Here is a 12556-nt window from a genome sequence, read left to right as displayed (position 1 = left end):
AGGATGAAACGATTTTGTTTGGGTTAACACATTATACTTGTACCAGTTAAATTATGCCTGTGTAAGATACAAAGAGAAGTCGTAGGGAGGGGGATGGTTACAGATTTGCATTCCAGTATAACCACCCATTGGTAATACAACATTTACTCTCTCAGGGACTTTGCTTCCTTATTTTCAAAACTGAATAGATAATAATATCTTCAGAATTATCAGAAAACATGTGGAGGCAAGGGACCAAGGCGGGGGCTGGGGACACCATAAATATTCATTTACTTGCCTTCTTTTCTTTTACTTTTTCAAGTACTTGGGCTCTTTCTCACCTCATAAAGCATACTTGGAAGGTGCACAAATACCTCCTGAATTGTTATTTCATAAGATAATAATACTAGGTACATTTCGGGCATTGTCATAACAATAATTCATCTCAAAAGGTTACACAGAAATCATGGAAATAGATGTTTTAAGAGAGGAAAAAAGTTCGATACTTAGTTGCTTTCCATGTTACCAAATACCCAGCTTACTGAACAGTTCATTTATTTGACAAATATTTATTGAGCAGCTAAAGCTCTTAGCACAGTACTTGGCAGACATTCACTTATTTATTTTTCATTCGGCGAACATGACTTGTATGATACTGTGGGCCATTACTACGCTGCACATGGGCCCTGCTCTCACGGAGCCCAGCCTGGTCAAGAAAACAGATATTACTAATCAAATAATCATGTAAAGGTAGCACCACAGGCATGACAAGGAATATTAAAAGGGAATTAAATGTGTTATCAGAGTAAAATATTTTGACCTAATCAGATATAGCAGATTGTTCCCGTAACAAGTAAAAATTGACCAGAAATCTGAAAGATAAGAGTAATTGACCAGGGAAAGAAAGTGAAGAAATGGTGTTACGGATAGAAGGAACAGAATGTATAAAGGTCTATGAGAGAGAAGAGCCTATGATATGTAAGCTGGACTCTTTAAACAAGAACAGGAAAAGCAATAGGGAATGTAATATAACATGAGGCTAGAGGGGTAGGTAGAACTGAACTTTGAAGACTGGTGTAGGTGAGGTTCATTAGTTTTGTTTTAAACCTAAGAGTAATGGGATGACATTAAAGACTTTTAGGCAAGGAGATGAAATGCTCAAACTTGGCAGTGGAAAGACAATTCTTAGCGCACTTGAGTTGGAGCAGGACAATAATAGGTTTAAGTAAACCAATTTGGGAAGCTATTGGAGTAGGTCAAATAAGCAGATTGGACCAGAAAGTTATGTATTTAGAAGGTGAGATTCATAGGACTGGATATGAGATTAAGTAAAGAAAGGTAACCTGAGTGGCTCTAAGATTTCTGATTTGCACGACTGGATGGATGATGCTGCCACTCACTGAGAAAAGAGAGTGGAAGGGGACCAGGTATTGGGGGGCATAATCATGAGTTGAGCAATGTGGAATATGAGATGTCTGAGATACTGCAGAAGAGATGTCACATAGGCAATTTTGTAAAGGGGTCTGGGGCTCAGAAGAGATGTCTAGACTGTGGTTATTAATTTGGGAGTTATTAATCTGATTAAGGTTGTTTGCAGTGACTTTAAAGAGGGAGAAGAGAGACCCAAGGATTAAAGTATATACCGATATGAGACATATTAAACAGTGATGGCTAATATATGTTTTTTAAATGTCATTTGCCAATAACATGATTTCAAATCCTCAGGTGATTTAATGTAATAAATTATTAAATCCTAAATCAGTTTTTTAAGTAAATCAATAAATAGACCAAAATTTCTCTTTACATTTTTGACCTTTCAAGTTGGACCAAATCTTGAATTAATTTACTTCCACATATTCTATACATATTCACCAAAACCCCACTCTGCCAGGCATTGTGCTAGGCATTGGTAATGCAAAAATGAATCAGGTAGGCTCTAACAAGTTCCCAGAGGCTATAGTAAGAGATTTCACAAGTAAAGGTATAAATACAGAGTGGGGCAGGTGCTAGACTACATGTGTTAAGGAACCTATAGTTATATATAGTGTGGGGTTAATTGTGTGATATTTTAATGGGATTTGGCATAAAGGATCAAGGAAGACGTTTAGAGGAAGTAATTTTTAAGCTTAGCCTTGAAAAATGAATAGAAAGAAGCCAAGTACAGAGGGGAAAGGAAAGATTCCAAGAGCACGGAAGACTGTGTTCACAGGTCCAAAGTCAAGAGCATGAAGTTTTCTGGGAAATAAAAGCACTTTGATATGCCTAGAGTGGGTAGAAAGCTTCATTTCAACAAGTGGGTAGAAGTTAAATCATAAATGTCCAAATGAAGTCTTGTTTTGCTTCTGTTAAATAGTTCGCAAGGAGACTCTTGCCAAATGTATAATTGGAGGGGATGCATTAGATGAAAATATAAACACCTTAATAATGGAAGTTTTGCACATTGACATAGGGAATAACATTTCTCTAATTGAAGAAATTGCTTTTAATCTTCATGTAGTATCTAAATAGCACATTGTGTATAAATTAGTGTATCAAAAATCCTCTCTACCCACCTGAAAATTTGCTTTTCTTCTTTTGAGCTGCAACTCTGTTAATTTGTTGATTCATACTTTTAAAATAAGCACTTCCTGCTCAAAGTGAGGCTTTAAAGTGATGAGGATTTAATATTAACCACGCCTTTTTTTTTTTTTTTTTGCGGTACGCGGGCCTCTCACTGTTGTGGCCTCTTCCGTTGCGGAGCACAGGCTCTGGACGCGCAGGCTCAGCGGCCATGGCTCATGCGAACAGCCGCTCCGCGGCTTGTGGGATCTTCCCAGATCGGGGCACGAACCCGTGTCCCCTGCATCGGCAGGCGGATTCTCAACCACTGTGCCACCAGGGAAGCCCAACCATGCTTCTTGTGTAAAGTTCTGCACTTGTTCTGTCTCAACAGCATGGTCTCATGAACAATACCAGACCATTATCTGATGGGGAGAGTGACTGGTGATGACAGCTTAGTCTGGAAGCTACCCAGCTATCTGAAGTGCAAATAGTACTTGAAAACAGTTGTGATTAAATTAATTCTTTCTTGTATATTGATCAGGCATAGCTTAAACCAAATTTCACATACACAGTACATTTTTTTTTTCTTCCAAGCAGAAATCAGAAATTGTTCTGTCAGTTGTAAACTTCTCCAACCTGAGGCATTGATAATTAAATAACCTTATTATTTATGAGAAGCATTAAAAGAAATACTCTTAAAGGAAAGAAACAATTGGAAAAACATATATATATATATATATATATATATATATATATATATATATATATATATATGCTAGTTCCATTGCTGATTTTCCCCTTTGAGTCCAATTAGCATTGCTGAAAGAAAAAGCAAATCAAGGCTCTGTTCAGCATGCATCAATGTAATGGAAAATCAGGTCTTTTATTCTGGCTTTAATAACTGCAGCTTGATTAGAGGCAAAGAAAAGGCTATGAAGAGAGAAGGGGGGAAAGGAGAAGGGCTGCCAAATTAGTTCTATAAGAATTCTCAACCTGTCTGCTCTCTGGCTCACTATTCAAATGCTAATTGAGCCTTTTGGTAAACAGAATGGGTAATCACGGAAGACAAAAACAGACACAGAAAACAAATGAAATATCATACCTTATCCAAAGCAGCATGGCATTTTTCTGATAAGCTTTGGAAGACTTAAAATATTAAGTCCTTGGGTCTTCTTTTTTTTCCTGGATAGATTATAATTAATATAATAAAATAAATATTACATAATCAAATAAAAAATGACAAAGAACTGCTTTGTTTCAACAATGAAACCAGTCATGTTATAATTAGATAAGAGGATTTATATTCACAGCTATAAACATGAAAGTAGACCATGAGGCTGGATAAAGGCAACTTTTTAATTCTTAAAAATTAATTACATGGCATTATTCTTATCAGTACACAGAATGCATTAATTATACAATTAATAAAAAGATGAAAGGGAGTTTTTTGTGGGTTTTTTTTGGCAATTGTAATGCACATGCGGGCATTTGGTTTTATACCCAGAATTGTCCTTCAGGCATTTCTATAATCTTCTTACCAGGCAATGTCAAGACTTTAAACCAGTTAGCAGAAATATTGAATGGAGTGGGTCTTCATGTTAGTGCTTAGACACATTCTGGAAAGGTTGTGGATTTCCATGTAATTGGGATCTAAGGTGTAATAGGTTTAATTTGAGGTCCTCTTTAAAAGAACAGAAGGAAGAGGCATTGTCAGCAGTGTGCAATAGCCAGTAAGAAGTGGCAGCTCGCTCCTTCACAATGGGTTTCCTTAAGGATGAAAAAGTGATTATCTTAGTACAACAGTTATTTCTTTGAGTGCTTCCATCATCGTCCTAGCACCGAAAATGCCTTGTGTGTGCTACCACTTTATCCTTGAGAACATTTTAAAGCTATAAATAACATTCACGGAAGAAGAAATGTGGTAGTGAAAAGACAGCTGGCTATCAGGAGCAGAGGCACAGGCCAAGTCCATTTTAACAAACTCCAAGGGACGATCCAAATTCTCTTGCTGTCTTGCGATTGTGTTTTATCAACAGTTGCTTGGAGAAAATGCGCTATCAGCCAGGGCTAGGAAATCTGTTTTTGTTATATAAAAATTGTTGATGTAATGTACAGCAGGACAACACTGTCATATTGTAACAGTATTGGACTTGGCTGACCTGCCAGCAATATTGTATGTGCAAAACACATACTACAACTTCTTCTCACCTGAAAAGATACTACACAGCTACTTTAAGACTGTTGTGAACACTTGGAAAAATAAATACTGAAATAGTCTTTAAATTACCCCAGATGTTTACAATTTTAGAACAAAATTGGAGCCTTATGCACTCTGTAATAACAATGAATACTTTGCTGTTTGGGGTAGGAAAGGGGGAAAACCCTAAAAATAGAAAATGTAAGATCACAATTAGTGTTGGTATCTGCGGGGTGAATAAGCAGCAACCCATATCCCCCTCTCCCATTATCTCCACCTATCCTGACTCTTTGATTTGGATAATTAGTATAAACTGATATCAAAATGCAACTTCAAGCCCCTATCCATACAAATCAGATTGCACATGCTACGATCCCTACATAATCAGAAATTCTGGAGCTACCAAGCATCTCCATTGCTAAATACCTCCTTTCTGCCTCTCTCTCTCTCTCTCTCTCTCTCTCTCTCTCTCTCACTCTCGCTCTCGCTCTCGATCTCTCTCTCTCTCTCTCTCTCTCACACACACACACACACACACACACACACGCACCAAATACTCTTTGCCTTTTCTATAACCTGTCATCTTGCATCTTGTTGTTTTCTGCTTTTCTGTCCCTGGGCATATCAACATTCCAAGGTTAATGATGAGGCACCTTGGAAAAGTGGTGTTTGTTTAGCTTAAGGTAATGTTTTAAATGTCTTTCTGTGTGTGGCAGTCTCATTGCATCTAAACCAAAACCCATCTGCAACTGAACCTGCATTCCATATTAACACCTCAGACACATTGCTTGCTGCAGTTTTTTTTTTTTTTTTTTTTTTTTTTGTCATCCTGTCCTGGTTGAAAAATTATATGTGAGACTGGAGCTGGCAAATACTGGAATCAGTTTGATAGGTTCAAGCTTTGAAAATCACATTTCTCCAAGCTTTATTATCAAAGTGATGTGCTGTGGCATCATGTCCTTCCTGTTTCCTGAATTCCTGGCAAATGGCGTAAAGAAACTGGATATTTAGTCAGAGTTTGCTTATGACTCCTTTGGAATTATAAATACAGATTTTAGTCATATTCATTTACGAGGAAGTTTTCAATTCTTATGAGAGTAGGTAGCAAAAATTTCCCCCTAGATATTAAGAAATTCCTACTTAATAGGGATGCATATGTTCATAATATCTAATAGGGAAGACCTTTATTTCCTATTATCTGTCTCACAGTTAATCTAAAAGGGGATAGTAATTGTCACCAGGGCATATTTGTACTCCTTCACCCTGTGTGAAAGTAGGTAAATGGGCTGTGACTCTCTTTGACCAGAGACATGGGACCAAAAGAGTCTTGCTTTCTTACTGAAGCCTTAAGATCTGATGATCAATTCATCGTATTTCCTTTCCCTTGCCAAGAAAATTCTGGGGGTTCATGTGAGATGTTCCCACAAGCTTAGATTACTGGGTAACTATGGTTAGTAGAGACTCTACTGGCCTTCGCTGGGAATGAGAAAAATTGCACCTTGGTTGGGTCAGTCCTCTGAGATTTGAGGATTGTTTGTTTCTACAGCAGAACTTAGAATATCCTACCTAATATACCATAAGAGATCAAGCTTATATTATAATAATTTCAGATTCTTAGTGATCTTCTAGAATAGCTCTATAGACTAGGTACAAACCGTATCCTGAAATGTTCAGGTAGGCTGATAGAAAATGAGACTTCATTGGTACCCAGCATTGTGCTAAGAGTCTTATCTGAATTGTCATATGTAATCCTCACAAGAGGCAATGCTGAAATTAGAACTCGTTACTGCCAAAATTCCCATGTATTAGCTGCTCAATATTTAGTTGAGTTTAAAAAAAGGAATATGAATTTATTTTTAAGAACAAAAAAACATACACCATTAGTGTATAGCCACTTAATATTGTCATTGTTTTGACAGTCCTGAAGACAGTATTTTAAGCCACTGCTATTTGGTAAAGTGTATGTCTAAAAGGACTACTAGAAGAAAGAAGAATCAAGCCTTCTTAGTTTCCAGTAATAGTGTGCTGAGAAGACAAAGCAATTGTTCTCACAAATATGCTTATTTAAGATCATTATAGAAATTCATTTCCTTTCTTTCAAAGAATATATTTTGAGAGCTAAAAAATCACCCTTTTGTACTTGGACACATAGAAGTAGTTATGACATTTAAGGACAAGTGGTTATTTCTTTTGAAGTTGTGTATGCTATATTTGATAATCATAGCTTCTAATTCTCAAAATAAGCTCTCACTTTGGCATATCTTTTGGATTTGAATTGGCATCATGGAGATATGAATCTATATATTCAAATATTTTTGCATGTGTGTGTATGTGTGTATAAAGTACAGATGCATATTCCCTTGCTTCAAGAAAATTTTCATAGAACAATCTAAACTTTCAAACAAACAGATTAAATTATTCTGGAAATTATTAAGAATATGCATCATTGCCATAATGCTGGATGTATCCTGTGAGTATAAACAGTTGAGGAAAACCTTTAACCCTCTCCCTCTTTTATTAATACCTATACATATACAGATAGCTCAAGGGCATGCTTTGAAGATTGATTTCCCAGATTCATTCTGTGTATTGGAGAAGTGTCCCTCCCAGTAACTCAGAACAAACTGAGGAAGTATTTCATAATGAGAACATAGGCTAGTGTGCGAGAAGTTCAATACAAAGGTTTTCATCCAGATTGCTGATCCAATCCAGATTAAGCTGAATAACTTTGATTTTTGCTATTCAAACTATGGAAATTTTTAGATTTATATAGGGTCCATTTATTTAGCTTTCCTCCATTCTTCTGGATAAAGGTTTTATGGATGTTGTTTGGTGAATCTACTCTATCAGGCTATATATTATCTATATAAATATTTCCATCTATAATTTTTTGCCAGCATGTGATTATAGGCTTTGTCCATGTGCCAAGAAATTGAAAAATACCTATAAAAATATGAAGGACAATTAAATCCCTTTATATTCTGCTGTCTTCGTCCCTCTCCAAACTCAGCTGAGACCACTCTGCTGCCTGCCACTAACATCCTCCAGAAAGAAAACTGAAAATTACAGAGACTGACTTAGCAAACCTCATGTGTCAACAACCGTAGTTAATGATGGGTCACATATTGTCATAACTGTTTTCCCTTTTTTTTTTTTTTTAAGTGAAAGAACATTAAAACCCTACCTCATTGGCAAAAGAGAGGGGCTGAGGTATGAACACTGTCACTCTTGCTTCCTTGCCATGTCCCATATTAAGAGGTTTTCTTTTTTGGAAATGTAAAGCTTGGTCCCCTTCTCAGCCTTTAAATTGCAGAGCCCATGGCAAAATGAAGATGCAGAGCCCCTGCAGGAGGCAGGGAAGTCAAACTCCCCTTCCTATTAGCCTACTGCCTCAACCCAAGGTTGAGAGGCAACCTTCAAGGACTTCAAATCTCCAAAATGTAACGTGATTGGTACCTAAATCAGGGATGGGTGAGAGGCCCTGCCGTGTCCCCCAATTAAACACACTGTGGTGCTACTGCTAGCCCAGACAGAGTAAGAAGGGCTGCTACTTCATTTATCATGTCTATACAGAAAGGGAGGAGGGTCATTAACAAGTCTACATGCCAGAGCACGGCAGGCTTCACGGGCATCTCACCAATGCAGCTGCACAGATCCCTGTACTCAGAAAGGCCCCATGCTTGGAGTTGTTTCCAGGAGAGAGTGATCAACTGTATCACAATGTGGAAGATATTAACTTACTTTCTAGTATCCGAACGCTTTCCTTAATCCATGTTCATTATTCTGAATGAGTGTAAAATGTGGTGAAACACAGATCTCCTTTTGGGGTCTGGCACATTCGTTACGAATACAACATGTATAAGGCGGGGTTTTCAGCAGCCTCATATTTGCCCATGTGTCCATTTGTCTTTCACTTTTAAGCCTAATTTCTGACATTTCCCTCTAGATAAGATACCATCAAATTGTGCCATTTTAGCCAATTGCAATTTGTGGGGAAAGGTTTCAAACCTGTCCTTAGTCCCATCATTCACTGCAAGTGAAAGTTTTACACCAAGATTGCAGGTTTGGAGAAACACTAAAGAGCAGCCTATCTTATTGGGCTGCTCATAAATGGAAACCTTGTCAACTGGTGTGGAAACATTTCATTTTAAAACTTCAGGGTGTTGATAAACACCATCAAAACTATGTAAACTTCGATCTTTACCTAAGTTCCAGGTTGTTAAGTAGAAAATAGTTAATACAATTATGCTTCTAACACCATTTGCCACTTAGCACTCAGTAATTTCATGCTTTTAGGGGATAGATTGCTGAGCCTTTCTTAGCAAAGTGGAGAAAGCTTTCTAATATATGGATCGCAGATAATGGCAAAGAAGCCAGCTCTTTCTGGTTTTTCTATTCATATAAACAGGAGAAATTAAATTTGTCAGAAAGGAGTATTTTCAGTATGTTCTAAATTTGCATTATATTTTTGCAATTGATTTCATGGCTTCCACAAAAAAAAAAAAGATGGGAAAAAGAATGCTTTGTACGTCAAGGATTAATCCAGTTTATGACAGTCATCTAGTTTATTGCATTCATAAAACCTGGAGCTAAAGAGAACTTTAATTTTGTTTTTAACTTTGTTGACTCCCACCAACTCATCATTATAAATCTTCTTCCCTCAAACAGAATTAGGTTGTGACAGTGGATCATCAGACCATTCATCTGGTCTTATTTCTTCTGTGCTATGCCTCTTTATATAGATTGTTACATTTTTTCCTGGGTAAAACTACCCCAATTTCTTTGAGGGTTCCTTCCTTCTTCCCTGTTTTCTAACCCTTCAACCATTTAAGCGATCTACCTGTTGAGAACTCTTTAACATACTTTAAAGATATCAAGATTAGATATTTGTACAACTGCTATGTTCTCTTAAGCCCAACTTTTGAAATACAAAAGAACTGTTAAATAGTTCAATCGAGGTTCTTTGTTTAAAAATGTGCAAGCAGGCAGCTTAGTGGCTTAGTTCACAAACTCTGAAGCCTGACAGCCTGTTTTGAGTCTTGCTCTGCTCCTTAAATTAGAACTACTAGTTGTGATACTCCATAAATAAAAATTGATTTTTTTCATAAGTTTGTGTTTCTTTACAGATTTAAAATTATTCTAATAATTCACTATTAAAAAAAACAGAGCCCTCAATATCTTTCCCTTCACTCCAAATTCCACTTAAAGGATCTCTCTAGCAAAAAAATTCCAAATTTATTTATTATACTGTTATTTGTAGCTCTGAATGTTTATAGAGAAATTATTAAATGAGATGTAGTTAACGCATGTTGTAGAATACTGTGCAGTCATTAAAAAGAATCAGCCCTCTATGTATTCTATTCTATGTATTGGTGAGGAAGGTTGCTTAAGATACACTGAGTAAAAAACTGCAAGTCGGAAGAAATTAAAATAATTCTATTTATTATATTTTATATAATATTTATATATGTATTATATATATATATTTATTCTATTTTAAATAAAATGCATATAGTTTTGTATTAATGCAGACACAAATCTGAGTTCAGAAAAAGCTACCAAACTGTGAATGTTTGTTCTTCCTGAGAGTGAGATGGGTGGGGGAAATTTCACTTTTATAATTTTTTGCATTTATTTTTTTTCAAAGAAGCTAATGTTACTTTTCCAATTAAATATATGTATACATTTAATTACATTTTAAATTACATAATCAGTACCTAATTCTTGAACACAGTATATGGGTGTATGGAAGTGTATGTTTACATACATACACATATTTGCACATATAAATTATCATGTATAGAATATTTTAAAATTCCCATTCCTGGGTCCCACTTTAGACTACTGAATGTATCAGAATTATTGTGGCCACTCCAGGTAATTCTGATGATCAGGTCAGGTTTGAAGAGCCAAGTTTGAGACTAGCTGTTCTAGCTTACAAAGTCCTGGCTCTTCATGCAATTAGTTTTATTCACTCATGCCTATATCCCTACTTATTATAAAACCCCTATGAAATGTGTTGCTTTATTTATTACTAAGAATTTGTTTGCTACATTAGACAGTACCCACTTTACAAGAATTTTTATAAGATATCCTGAGGAATAGTTTATTGATTCAATAAGAATGTATGGCGTGTGTGCGATATATGCCTGGTTCTGTTCCACGTGGCAGGAATGCAAAGGTCAATGAAATAGAAAAAGTCCCATCTCATGAATATAATCCTCTGATAAGTAATTGTTTAGCTGCTTTTATCTTAGGACGAATTCTATATCGCAGTGGTTCTCAAATTTAAGTAGACATCAGATTCATCTGGAGAACTTAAATTAGACATGACTGGGCCTCACCCCCAGAGATTTAGTTAAGTCTGGTTTAGTTAAGTCTGGGGTAGGGCCCAAGAATCTCCAATTCTAACAAATTCCCAAGAGATGCTGATATTACTGGTTGAGGACCACACTTTTTTGAGAACCACTACTAAAATGCCACCTATTCCTTTTCTTCCATTGGTTGGTACAAAAGTGAGATCCAATCCTGGGGTTTTCTCTAGCAAGAATATAAGACTTCGCTATGTTGAGTACTAATTTCATAACTGGCATTCCTTTACTTTCCTATCACAATATCTAAAGCCTATTTTATCTGGAATTGTATATACTTGTTTCAGCATCTAAAAACTGTCTGTTTAGGTATGGAGAGAAAGATAGTGAGACAAAGAGAAAGAACCTAAAGTTTATAAACACATGCAACAGGAAAGCTGAAGTGAGTTTGGACCATTTTGACTGCTTTTTGCCTCCTCTGGGAATTATGTCCCACCTACCTAGTTACCCTAGTGGTTGAGATCAAATGAGTTAATATTTATGGAAACTTCTTGCAAAGTGTAAAAAGCTATAAAATGTAGGTTATTTAGAGAATTCTTCATCTATCTCTGATTCCTAGAAGAAAAACATGGAATATCTCTTCTTGGCCAACCCAAAGAAAACGGCTCCCAACCCTTGAGTACATTGAGTTTGACCTCTTCCCTCCCAAACTGGTGCATGTACGTGGCCTGGGACATACTACATGTTATTTATTAACTGCCACCAAGGTTTCTCCCCTTTTGAACACACCTCTGAGTTTTCACACTGTGGAAAGAAGTCAGACATAGGCCTTACACCTTGAAATTTCTGAAGAACATGTGCCATGTGTTTGTCATCTTTTCAGAAAAGCACTTCTGAAGAGCCCTTTAATGAGTTTCCTAGAGAAAGTCTGAAGGAATCGTAACGCAACTAATCATTTCCTACCTTCCCACTGAACCTCTTATTAATTAACATGTTAATGCTCTGTTTGATTTCTTAAATTTAGTTTGAGAGACAGTAAAACAGCTATTTTCAAATTAAATTAAATTGAGTTGTGAGAAGATTTTCAACTGATATAGGGCTTTTTGTACTCTACTAATTCCAGTACTCATTAAGGTAAAAAAAAAAAATCAATGAGCTTGAAATAAAAGTGTTGATATTATTGTAAGCTAAATCTACTTCTGAATAACTTGCTCCCCCCATGACAATGTTTTACCATGTACGTGACATTAGAAAATGCAAATTCTCATGCTTAAAGGGAGAGAAAAATTTCCTCAGTTACCATAAATGTCACCCACGTGTCTGTTTAGGGAATTAGCATAGTCATAAACTGTAAAAATTAAGATATTTTTTCCAGTACAGTAGACATCTTTACTGTTAATAGGCTGCAATAATCCTTTGATTTTCAGTGGTATATTGCTCTCAGTTCATTGTGCAAATTTCAGGTATAATTAATTATCTTTTATCTTCCTCCAAGCCTTTTATTTTAACAAAAGGGATTTGTTTAGAC

At 36.2% G+C, this 12556-nt stretch overlaps 1 protein-coding gene across 48 annotated transcripts in view; it reads right to left on the bottom strand.

Moving 5' to 3' along the window:
* Positions 1-12556, bottom strand: part of LOC307184329 (teneurin-2-like) — a 2867364-nt gene that overhangs the window by 2676672 nt on the left and 178136 nt on the right. For 39 of the 48 annotated variants that reach the window (XM_079917763.1, XM_079917760.1, XM_079917746.1 and 36 more), the window contains one exon: positions 3623-3702. The exons of the other annotated variants lie outside the window; for them this stretch is intronic. The gene's annotated coding sequence lies outside the window, so the exon portion shown is untranslated. The remainder of the gene's footprint in view (positions 1-3622; positions 3703-12556) is intronic. 48 annotated transcript variants of the gene reach the window in all.

This window comes from Stenella coeruleoalba, assembly GCF_951394435.1.
Source record: "Stenella coeruleoalba genome assembly, chromosome: 3".
Classification (NCBI taxonomy): Eukaryota; Metazoa; Chordata; class Mammalia; order Artiodactyla; family Delphinidae; genus Stenella; species Stenella coeruleoalba.
Note: the sequence above shows the minus strand (reverse complement) of the source record. Positions and strands in the feature narration are given on the sequence as shown.